Raw genomic sequence first — 12,570 nt, forward strand, 5'->3', positions numbered from 1 at the left:
ATGGTGTAGCAGCCAGTGAGGAGGAAGGAGAGTGTGTGTGACGCCCCCAGAATATTAATATGGTTTCTCTAGCCTCCCTCACAGCAGCTAAGCTCATTACCATCGACATACACACCCAAACAGACACCGCAGCATGACAGCGTAACACACACCGCAGCATGACAGCGTAACACACACCGCAGCATGACAGCGTAACACACACCGCAGCATGACAGCGTAACACACACCGCAGCATGACAGCGTAACACACACCGCAGCATGACCGCTTAACACACACCGCAGCATGACAGCGTAACACACACCGCAGCATGACAGCTTAACACACACCGCAGCATGACAGCTTAACACACACCGCAGCATGACAGCTTAACACACACCGCAGCATGACAGCTTAACACACACCGCAGCATGACAGCGTAACACACACCGCAGCATGACAGCGTAACACACACCGCAGCATGACAGCTTAACACACACCGCAGCATGACAGCGTAACACACACCGCAGCATGACAGCTTAACACACACCGCAGCATGACAGCGTAACACACACCGCAGCATGACAGCGTAACACACACCGCAGCATGACAGCGTAACACACACCGCAGCATGACAGCTTAACACACATGCTTTACAGTGTCTAATCATACTTCACATATTCTGATATCAATAACACACACACACACACACACACACACACACACACACACACACACACACACACACACACACACACACACACACACACACACACACACACACACACAGCGAGAACAAAGGCTGAGTGGGCCATAGTGGCTGTGGAGGTGTAGAGATGGACAGATCAGGGGTGAGAGGAAGGCAGAGTGGAGGAGTAGGGAGGATCATGTCCCTCCAGCTGAGACCTGCTCTTTGAGTGTGTGTAGAGAGGCTCCACCCACACACACACAACCTGAATCGCAGTTCCATCTCAGGTGGGAATGTGTTAGGGTGTTGGGGTCATGTCAGGGTTCAGTGACCTAACACTTAATGAGAGAAGCTGCAGAGACACTGCAACAACCCTTATTACACCGCTACGACAACTACATTAACCCTTATTACACCGCTACGACAACTACATTAACCCTTATTACACCGCTACGACAACTACATTAACCCTTATTACACCGCTACGACAACTACATTAACCCTTATTACACCGCTACGACAACTACATTAACCCTTATTACACCGCTACGACAACCACATTAACCCTTATTACACCGCTACGACAACCACATTAACCCTTATTACACCGCTACGACAACTACATTAACCCTATTACACCGCTACGACAACCACATTAACCCTTATTACACCGCTACGACAACTACATTAACCCTTATTACACCGCTACGACAACTACATTAACCCTTATTACACCGCTACGACAACTACATTAACCCTTATTACACCGCTACGACAACTACATTAACCCTATTACACCTCTACGACAACTACATTAACCCTTATTACACCGCTACGACAACCACATTAACCCTATTACACCGCTACGACAACCACATTAACCCTTATTACACCGCTACGACAACCACATTAACCCTTATTACACCGCTACGACAACCACATTAACCCTTATTACACCGCTACGACAACTACATTAACCCTATTACACCGCTACGACAACCACATTAACCCTATTACACCGCTACGACAACCACATTAACCCTATTACACCGCTACGACAACCACATTAACCCTATTACACCGCTACGACAACCACATTAACCCTATTACACCGCTACGACAACCACATTAACCCTTATTACACCGCTACGACAACCACATTAACCCTATTACACCGCTACGACAACCACATTAACCCTTATTACACCGCTACGACAACTACATTAACCCTTATTACACCGCTACGACAACTACATTAACCCTTATTACACCGCTACGACAACTACATTAACCCTTATTACACCGCTACGACAACTACATTAACCCTTATTACACCGCTACGACAACTACATTAACCCATTACACCGCTACGACAACCACATTAACCCTTATTACACCGCTACGACAACCACATTAACCCTTATTACACCGCTACGACAACCACATTAACCCTTATTACACCGCTACGACAACCACATTAACCCTTATTACACCGCTACGACAACTACATTAACCCTTATTACACCGCTACGACAACTACATTAACCCTTATTACACCGCTACGACAACTACATTAACCCTATTACACCGCTACGACAACTACATTAACCCTTATTACACCGCTACGACAACTACATTAACCCTTATTACACCGCTACGACAACTATATTAACCCTTATTACACCGCTACGACAACTACATTAACCCTATTACACCGCTACGACAACTACATTAACCCTATTACACCGCTACGACAACCACATTAACCCTATTACACCGCTACGACAACCACATTAACCCTTATTACACCGCTACGACAACTACATTAACCCTATTACACCGCTACGACAACTACATTAACCCTTATTACACCGCTACGACAACTACATTAACCCTTATTACACCGCTACGACAACTACATTAACCCTATTACACCGCTACGACAACTACATTAACCCTATTACACCGCTACGACAACTACATTAACCCTATTACACCGCTACGACAACCACATTAACCCTTATTACACCGCTACGACAACTATATTAACCCTATTACACCGCTACGACAACTACATTAACCCTTATTACACCGCTACGACAACTATATTAACCCTTTTCTATAACCCTTTCTTTAAAAAAGTATTTGTCTCCAAAATTGTTTGAGTGGTGGATTGTGGATGAAATCTCCCAGCCAGGAGTCATTGTAAATGCACACAGCTATAGAATTTAGAGTGCTATCCATTTCATTTTCATCATAAGTGGTTCCAACCAGTCAGCTGGTGTTTAATGACTCTAGATTGGGAGACAGACTCAAAGTTAATACATCACATTGAGTTTCTGCTTGATGCATTGCAATAGGAAATAGCATAACGGCATTATACTGGGAAAGATGGGTTAATCTGTGGACATCGGAGGGTTGGACTTAACAGAATGAATGGTGGATTGGCCAATGTGGATGAAAATCCAATGAGGAATGTATAATTATTTAACTACAGGTACCATAAATGTGAGCGAAATATCTGTTAGAAGAAGTAATGTTGTCCATTTGTTTACTCCAATTAGTGTAGGGATGGAAATGTTTAAATAAACTAAAAACAGTTGGATTAGAAATCACGCAAACAATTACAATGATACAACTGACAATATTAAAAGTTCATCTACTCCCAATTTCTTTTGTAAATTCTAATAAATACATCTGCCTGATGATGCTAATCATTTGCTAAAGACGCTTACAGTGGTGCTTTAACAGTGACACAGCCGCCTTAGGAGGATGAATCTCTGTCAAGGACGGAGCAAAGACACGAGAGAGAGAGAGAGAGAGAGAGAGAGAGAGAGAGAGAGAGAGAGAGAGAGAGAGAGCGAGAGAGAGAGCGAGCGAGAGAGAGAGCGAGCGAGAGAGAGAGCGAGCGAGAGAGGAGAGAGAGCGAGCGAGAGAGGAGAGAGAGCGAGCGAGAGAGAGAGAAAGCGAGCGAAGAGAGAAAGCGAGCGAGAGAGAAAGCAGCGAGAGAAAGCGAGCGAGAGAAGAGCGAAGAGAAAGCGAGAGAGGCGAAGAGCGAAGAGAGCGAAGAAAGCGAAGAGAGAAGCGGCGAGAGCGAGCGAGAGCGAGCGAGCAAGAGAGGAGAGCGAGCAAGAGAGGAGAGCGAGCAAGAGAGGAGAGCGAGCAAGAGAGGAGAGCGAGCAAGAGAGGAGAGCGAGCAAGAGAGGAGAGCGAGCGAGAGCGAGCGAGCGAGAGCGAGCAAGAGGAGAGCGAGAGAGAGCGAGGGAGAGGAGAGCGAGGGAGAGGAGAGCGAGAGGAGAGCGAGAGGAGAGCGAGAGGAGAGCGAGAGGAGAGCGAGAGGAGAGCGAGAGGAGAGCGAGAGGAGAGATGGGGAAAGGGAGCTTTAGAGTGTGAAAATGAGGGAGTGCAAGATGGAGAGGACAGAGAAAGATTGGTAGAGAGAAAATGGAGGAAGAGAGAGAAAGGGAGGGATAGAGAGAAGAGAGAGAAAGGGAGGGATAGAGAGAAGAGAGAGAAAGGGAGGGATAGAGAGAAAGGGAGGGATAGAGAGAAAGGGAGGGATAGAGAGAAGAGAGAGAAAGGGAGGGATAGAGAGAAGAGAGAGAAAGGGAGGGATAGAGAGAAAGGGAGGGATAGAGAGAAGAGAGAGAAAGGGAGGGATAGAGAGAAAGGGAGGGATAGAGAGAAGAGAGAGAAAGGGAGGGATAGAGAGAAAGGGAGGGATAGAGAGAAGAGAGAGAATGGAAAAGAGGGAGGGATCATTCATGGTGAGCAGACTGTACAGGCTGTTGCCATGACAACCCGGAGAGACGGATCCTCTGGGGAGAAGAGCAGTGAGACAAAATCATCACTAACCAACCCAATAACTTAACTGACTGTAGCAGTTTGAGATTATGTAGGCTATTCCATTTTCTTTATGAAAATAAGCTGATCCTGGCCTTTATATTTACAATTTATTCCTGATATTTTGGCTTAATTAATGGTGTTTCTGTTCCACCCAAAAAAGGAAAATTGAGCTCCATACCGCATCGCTGTGCACATCCCAAATGTTGTAACAATGCGTAGGGCTCCGTAAAGCTCTGTATTGACATGATTGGTTGATGATAGGTGGGGGCGGGAGGTCCTGTATAAACACAAACTCACTTCCTTGACAACTTCGTTCACAACAGGTCTGCTCAACAGCTACGTGAAGCGCAGGAAGTGTGAATGCCCTGACTTCTGCAGAGGGCGTATCACAGGCCAGTGCAGACTTCAGATTGACCATGCAGCACATTTAACAAATGTTGTTTTTGTAGACAGAAAGAACCAGAAATTGGGGGATTTTCTCATGTAAGTCAGCTATTATGAGAGTTTCTGCTGGCTATTGTCCAATTTAAAGGCTTGAACCGAGGACCTAATAAACCCGCCACGGTTGTTGCCTCTGCCTGTTGGAGGTGGAGTTCCAGAGGTCACAGGTGTGCCTGGCTGGATTGTGCCTCCATCACCTCGTCCCTCGCCCCCTTCAACACATGACTATCCGCCAAAGCAGCCTGGCACTCCCCCAATGTGGCCTTGCTCTGTAAAGACTAAATCTATTGCTAGTCTTTACTGTTTGCTGCACATTTTTACATTGTATTCCATTTCCAGTGAGACTATTCAAGCAATAGACTCACTGATGGAAGAAGATGAGCGATCGGCAAAGGCCATCAAGAATCTGCTGGCATCACGGCACAACATCGCTCTAATCAAGGTCAGAAGACAGTTGAAGAAACTTGAGTGGATTTATCCTATTTTATTCGGTTATAATTTATCTGTGCTTAGTAGCCAAGGCTATATGGTTACGCCATCAACTTGTTCATTTAGCAGACATCAGTCTCGTATATTCTGTCAACACAAAGTGTATATTTTACAGTAAGATTATCATGGAATATAACAGAACATTTCTGTTTCTCTTACAAAAATAAAATATTACAGTGTAACAGAAGTTAAAGGTGCTACATGGTCAATCCGACGTCTGCATTGGCCGTGCAGCATTTACAGTGAAATCTCTGCAGAAGTCAGGACATTCATACTTCTCGTGCTTCGTGGAGCATCACAGAGCTGTTGAGCAGAGCTGTTGTGAAGGAAGCTGTCAAGGAAGTGAGTTTGTTAATACAGGACCTTCCGCCCCCACCTACCGCCAACCAATCATGTCAATGTGAAGCTATACAGAGCCCTCCGCATTGTTAAAACATGTGGGATGCGTACGACGATGCTGTACGGAGCTCAATTTGGTGTCTGCATGCCTCGGGAGGCTCCACCATTGTGTCACACCATCCATACGGAGCCTCCGACTCCTGTTTTCAGATCAACCATAAATTGGCTTTTATGATATGGATGTAATAGGAAACAGTCCAGTAATAGGCTAAGTTACAGCTTCTTCTGACAAAGTAGGAAAAAAAAGATGGCATTTTTTCAGGTGTGGTTGTGCATGCGGGACAGAGGAAGAACAATTCTTACACTATTGTTCTTAACTCAATCACCCTCTTCTTCATCGTCATCATTCAGTTCATTCAAATTCAATCATGAATTATCAGCACAATCATCCGTTTCTATCTGGTTTATATCGTCCATTCATTGATGTCACTCATTCAGCGAGGAGAGAGACACATTGGTGTGAAGTGTTGGTACCCAGACGCTAAATCAGCGGTCTAACTCCCCCTTGCGGTAGTCTGGTCCAATGACCCAGTGATGCAATGGGTCTGTCTATCTATTAGAGCTTTCTCTATCCTCTCTGGGTAGATTGAGTCATGCTACAGTAGCTATGGTGGAATCTCCCTCATGCTTACACCAATCCAATGGTTTTAAAGTGAGGGGAAGGGCAGAGTTCAGGGAATCAGCTCTGGTCAGAGGGGAATGGGAATAGTGGTTTGGTGTCAGTATGTAAACCTTAAAGACATGGTCCGGTACTTTGGCAACTGATAAAGTTTTTTTGTTTTGTTTTTACCTCCCGCTTTGGGCCGAGTGTATCAATGTGTATTTCATACATGCATAATCTATGAGCAGAATTACTATTTTACCTCAATTAGCCATGAAATCCCTAGTTTGAAGCAACTGTTTTTCTTGAAGCTGTGCCACACCATTTTCCCTACATTTCCCCCTCACGTGGGCCAGCCCCCTAGCAATTTGAGTTCTAGCCAATGAGTTTCTTCCCCTCGCAGTTGAGTGACAGCTAGAAGGGCCTGCCCAGCGTTATCCAAAGAAGTTGCTGGGCGGGCCCAATGGCTCAGTGGACACAGCAGAGTAAGAGAGAGAGTGAGCAATGACGTGGCACTACATGGCCAAAAGTATTTTGACACAGCTTCAAATTAGTGGATTCAGCTTTTTCTGCCACACTCATTGCTGACAAGTATATAAAAATCATGCACACCGCCATGTAATCTCCATAGACAAACATTGGCAGTAGAATGGCTTTACTGAAGAGCTCAGTGCTTTTCAACTTGGCACCGTCATAGGATGCCACTTTTCGAACAAGTTAGTCAAATTTCTGCCCTGCTAGAGCTGCCCCAGTCAACTGTAAGTGCTGTTACTGTGAAGTGGAAACTTCTAGGAGCAACAACGGCTCAGCCACGAGGTGGTAGGCCACACAAGCGTGAGAAGGGGACTGCCGAATGCTGAAGCGTGTTCCAAACTGCCTCTGGAAGCAACGTCAGCACAATAACTGTTTGTTGGTAGCTTCATTGGACTATGGAGCAGTGGAAACGTGTTCTCTGGAGTGATGAATCACACTTTAACATCAGTCAGTCTGATGGATACATCTGGGTTTGGTGGATGCCAGGAGAATGCTACCTGCCCCAATGCTCAAGTGTCAACTGTAAAGTTTGGTGGAGGAGGAATAATGGTCTGGGGCTGTTTGGTAAACGCTACAGCAGACAATGACATTCTAGATGATTCTGTGCTTCCAATTTTGTGGCAACAGTTTGGAGAAGGCCCTTTCCGGTTTCAGCATGACAGTCTATCACAGTGCCATCCGTTTTGTCACCAAAGCCCCATACACTACCCACCACTGCGACCTGTATGCTCTCGTTGGTTGGCCCTCGCTTCATACTCGTCGCCAAACCCACTGGCTACAGGTTATCTACAAGTCTCTGCTAGGTAAAGCCCCGCCTTATCTCAGCTCACTGGTCACCATAGCAGCACCCACTCGTAGCACGCGCTCCAGCAGGTATATCTCACTGGTCACCCCCGAAGTCAATTCCTCCTTTGGTCGCCTTTCCTTGCAGTTCTCTGCTGCCAATGACTGGAAAGAACTGCAAAAATCACTGAAGCTGGAGACTCACATCTCCCTCACTAGCTTTAAGCACCAGCTGTCATAGAAGCTCACAGATCACTGCACCTGTACATAGCCCATCTGTAAACAGCCCATCTATCTACCTCATCCCCATACTGTATTAATTTATTTATCTTGCTCCTTTGCACCCCAGTATCTCTACTTGCACATTCATCTTCTGCACATCTACCATTCCAGTGTTTAATTGCTATATTGTAATTACTTCGCCACCATGGCCTATTTATTGCCTTAACTCTCTTATCTTACCTCATTTGCACTCACTGTATATAGACTTTTAGTTTTCTTTTTTTCTACTGTGTTATTGACTGTATGTTTTGTTTATTCCATGTGTAACTCTGTGTTGTTGTATGTGTCGAATTGCTATGCTTTATCTTGGCTAGGTCGCAGTTGCAAATGAGAACTTGTTCTCAACTAGCCTACCTGGTTAAATAAAGGTGAAATAAAAAAATACAAAATGCCCCTGTGCACAAAGCGTACAGAAATGGTTTGTCGAGATCGGTGTGGAAGAACTTGACTGGCCTGCACAGAGCCCTGACCTCAACCCAACAGAACACCTTTGGGATGAATTGGAACGCCGACTGCGAGCCAGGCCTAATCGCTCAACATCAGTGCCTAACCTCACTAATGCTCGTGGCTGAATGGAAGCAAGTCTCCTCAGTAATGTTCCAACATCTAGTGGAAAGCCTTCCCAGAAGAGTGGAGTCTGATATAGCAGAAAAGGGGGGACCAACTCCATATTAATGCCCATGATTTTGGAATGAGATGTTCGACGAACAGGTGTCCACATCATTTTGGCCATGTAGTGTATCTGAACATAGGTGATGTAGTACGCAATTTTAGGGGACCACTTTCGGCTCGGGAGTGCTACTTTCAGAACTACTGCCTAAAAAGTATACAAAAAACTGAGAATCTCTTTAAATGTGAGAATCAGTTCAAATTAAATCACAGCTCTGTCACATCAACAAAATCCCCCATAGCATGCAACAAGGTGAGCGCACGTACACACTCCATGTGCACTGAGGAGTGTTGCCATGGATACGGCTGTAAGGTATGCCCTCCATTTTTGAGTCAAATAGACAGAAGGTAAGAAAGGCAGAGGCCAAGAGACAGAAAAATAGAGAATGAAATGACAAGAAGGATGTTATAGAGCAGGGGTAGGCCAACTACAACCCACAGGCCGCATCCGGCCCGCAAAATAAATTACTTTTTGGGGTAAAAAAAATAATAAATCAGATTTTTTTTAAATACTCCAGGCCACACTTGAACATCTACAACTTGATAAAAAGTATGTATAAATTATAATTGACCTATATATTTTCAAATAACTGACATGTTTCTGGGCAGCAAATACATTTTGACCCCTGATAGACAGTGTAGAAAACATTAAGAACACCTTCCTAATATTGAGTTGCACCTTCTGCCCTCAGAACAGCCTGAATTCACCAGGGCATGGACTCTACAAGCTGTCCAAAGTGTTCCACAGGGATGCTGGCCCATGTTGACTCCAATAATTCCCCACAATTTAGTAGACACTCTTATCCAGAGCGACTTACTGTAGTGAGTGAATACATTTTCATACTGGTCCTTGTGGGAATGGAACCCACCACTCTGGCATTACAAGCGTCATGTTCTACCAACTGAACAACTGACATTCAAACCCCGTTCAAATCGTTTGTCTTGCCCATTCACCCTCTGAATGGTAAACATACACAATCCATGTCTCAATTGTCTCAAGGCTTAAAAATCATTTTTTAACCTGTCTCCCCTTCATCTACACTGATTAAAGTGGGTTTAACAGGTGACATCCGTACGGGATCATAGCTTCACCTGGGCAGTCTATGTTTACATCTACATACCACCACAGACCGAATGCTGGCACTAAGACCGCACTGAATGAGCTGTATTCCGTCATAAGCAAACAGGAGAATACTCATCCAGAGGCAGCGCTCCTAGTGGCCGGGGACTTTAAACCACCTTTACTCCACACACAGAGATGCGTACAAAGCTCTCCCTCACCCTCCATTTAGCAAATCTGACTTTGCCTCTATCCTCCGGAGTCCTGCTTACAAGCAAAAATTAAAGCAAGAAGCACCAGTGACTCGGTCAATAAAAAAAGTGGTCAGATAAAGCAGATGCTAAACTACGGGACTGTTTTGCCAGCAGAGATGGGAATATGTTCTGGGATTCCACCAATGGCTTTGGGGAGTCCACCACATCAGTCAATGGCTTCATCAATAAGTGCATTGATGACTTCGTCCCCACAGTGACCGTACGTACATACCCCAACCAGAAGCCATGGATTACAGGCAACATCCGCACTGAGCTAAAGGCTAGAGCTGCCGCTTTCAAGGAGCGGAACTCTAACCCTGAAGCTTATAAGAAATCCCGCTATGCCCTCCAATGAACCATCAAACAGGCAAAGCGTCAATACAGGACTAAGATCGACTCGTATTACACCGGCTCCGACGCTCGTCGGATGTGGCAGGGCTTGCAAACCATTACAGACTACAAAGGGAAGCACAGCCGAGAGCTGCCCAGTGACACAAGCCTACCAGACGAGCTAAACTAATTCAATGCTCGCGTCGATGCAAATAGCATGAGAGCACCAGCTGTTCCGGACGACTGTGTGATCACACTCTCCGCAGCCGATGTGAATAAGACCTTAAAACAGGTCAACATTCACAAGGCCACAGGGTCAGATGGATTACCAGGACGTGTACTGCGAGCATGCGCTGACCAACTGGCAAGTGTCTTCACTGACATTTTCAACCTCTCCCTGTTCGAGTCTGTAATACCAACATGTTTTAAGCAGACCACCATAGTCCTTGTGCCCAAGGAAGCAAAGGTAATCTGCCTAAATGACTACCGACCCGTAGCACTCACGAAGTGCTTTGAAAGGCTGGTCATGGCTCACATCAACACCATCATCCCAGAAACCCTAGACACACTCCAATTTGCATACCGCCCTAACAGATCCACAGATGATGCAATCTCTGTGGCACTCCACACTGCCCTTTCCCACCTGGACAAAAGGAACACCTATGTGAGAATGTTATTCATTGACTACAGCTCCGTGTTCAACACCATATTGCCCTCAAAGCTCATCAATAAGTTAAGGACCCTGGGACAAAATACCTCCCTCTGCAACTGGAGCCTGGACTTCGTGACGGGCCGCCCCCAGGTGGTAAGTGTAGGTAACAACACATCCGCCACGCTGATCCTCAACAGAGGCCCCTCAGGGGTGCGTGCTCAGTCCCCTCCTGTACTCCCTGTTCACTCATGACTGCACGGCCAGGCACAACTCCATCATTAAGTTTGCCTGATCACTGACAATGACGAGACAGCCTATAGGAAGGAGGTCAGAGACCTGGCAGTGTGGTGGCAGGACAACAACCTCTCCTTCAACGTGATCAAGACAAAGGAGATGATTGTGGACTACAGGAAAAGGAGGACTGAGCATGCCCCCATTCTTATCGACGGGGCTGTCGTGGAGCAGGTTGAGAACTTCAAGTTCCTTGGCGTCCACGTCACCAACAAACTAACATGGTCCAAGCACACCAAGACAGTCGCAAAGAGGGCTCAACAAAACCTATTCCCCCTCAGGAGACTGAAAAGATTTCGCATGGGTCCTCAGATGCTGAAAAGGTTCTACAGCTGCAACATAGAGAGCATCCTGACTGGTTGCATCACTGCCTGGTATGGCAACTGCTCGGCCTCCGCCCGCAAGGCAATACAGAGGGTAGTGCGTACGGCCCAGTACATCACTGGGGCCAAGCTTCCTGCCATCCAGGACCTCTATACCAGGCGGTGTCAGAGGAAGGCCTTAAAAATGGTCAAAGTCTCCAGCCACCCTAGTCATAGACTGTTCTCTCTGCTACCGCATGGTAAGCGGTACCGGAGCGCCAAGTGTAGGTCCAAGAGGCTTCTAAACAGCTTCTACCCCCAAGCCATAAGACTCCTGAACACCTAATAAAATGGCTACCCAGACTATTTGCATTGCCCTTTCCCTCTTTTACGCCGCTGCTACTCTCTGTTATTATCTATGCATAGTCACTTTAATAACTCTACCTACATGTACATATTACCTCAATTACCTCGACTAACCGGTGCCCCCGCACACTGACTCTGTACCCCTGTATATAGTCTCGCTATTGTTATTTACTGCTGCTCTTTAATTACTTGTTCCTTTTATTTCTTATTGTTATTCATATTTTTTTTTTACTGTATTCTTGGTTAGGGGCTTGTAAGTAAGCATTTCACTCTAAGGTCTACACCTGTTGTATTTGGCGCATTTGACTAATAACATTTGATTTGTCATGGAAAGAGCAGGTGTTCCTAATGTTTTATACACTCAGTGTAGAATGATATGAGGTGACATGCTCAGTTATAATCCACCCATCTACTGACTGCTACAGGCAGAACTAAAACCATTTAAAGAGAAAGCACACATGCACTCCCCAGTCCCCAATCCGAAATAAACTTTTAGGTTTCAGATACACAAACCAAACATGCAGACGCAAACACACACTCTCCAATCCCCAATCCATGTGAAAATGATCCCAGAGTCATTCCCATGCAGGGAAGAGGGGAAACATA

The 12,570-nt window shown here is 45.8% G+C and overlaps 1 protein-coding gene across 47 annotated transcripts in view; it reads right to left on the bottom strand.

The window, feature by feature from the left end:
• Positions 1-12,570, bottom strand: part of clasp2 (cytoplasmic linker associated protein 2) — a 92,482-nt gene that overhangs the window by 49,108 nt on the left and 30,804 nt on the right. The window lies entirely within an intron of this gene.

Source organism: Salmo salar, chromosome ssa27 (assembly GCF_905237065.1).
Source record: "Salmo salar chromosome ssa27, Ssal_v3.1, whole genome shotgun sequence".
Lineage (NCBI taxonomy): Eukaryota > Metazoa > Chordata > Actinopteri > Salmoniformes > Salmonidae > Salmo > Salmo salar.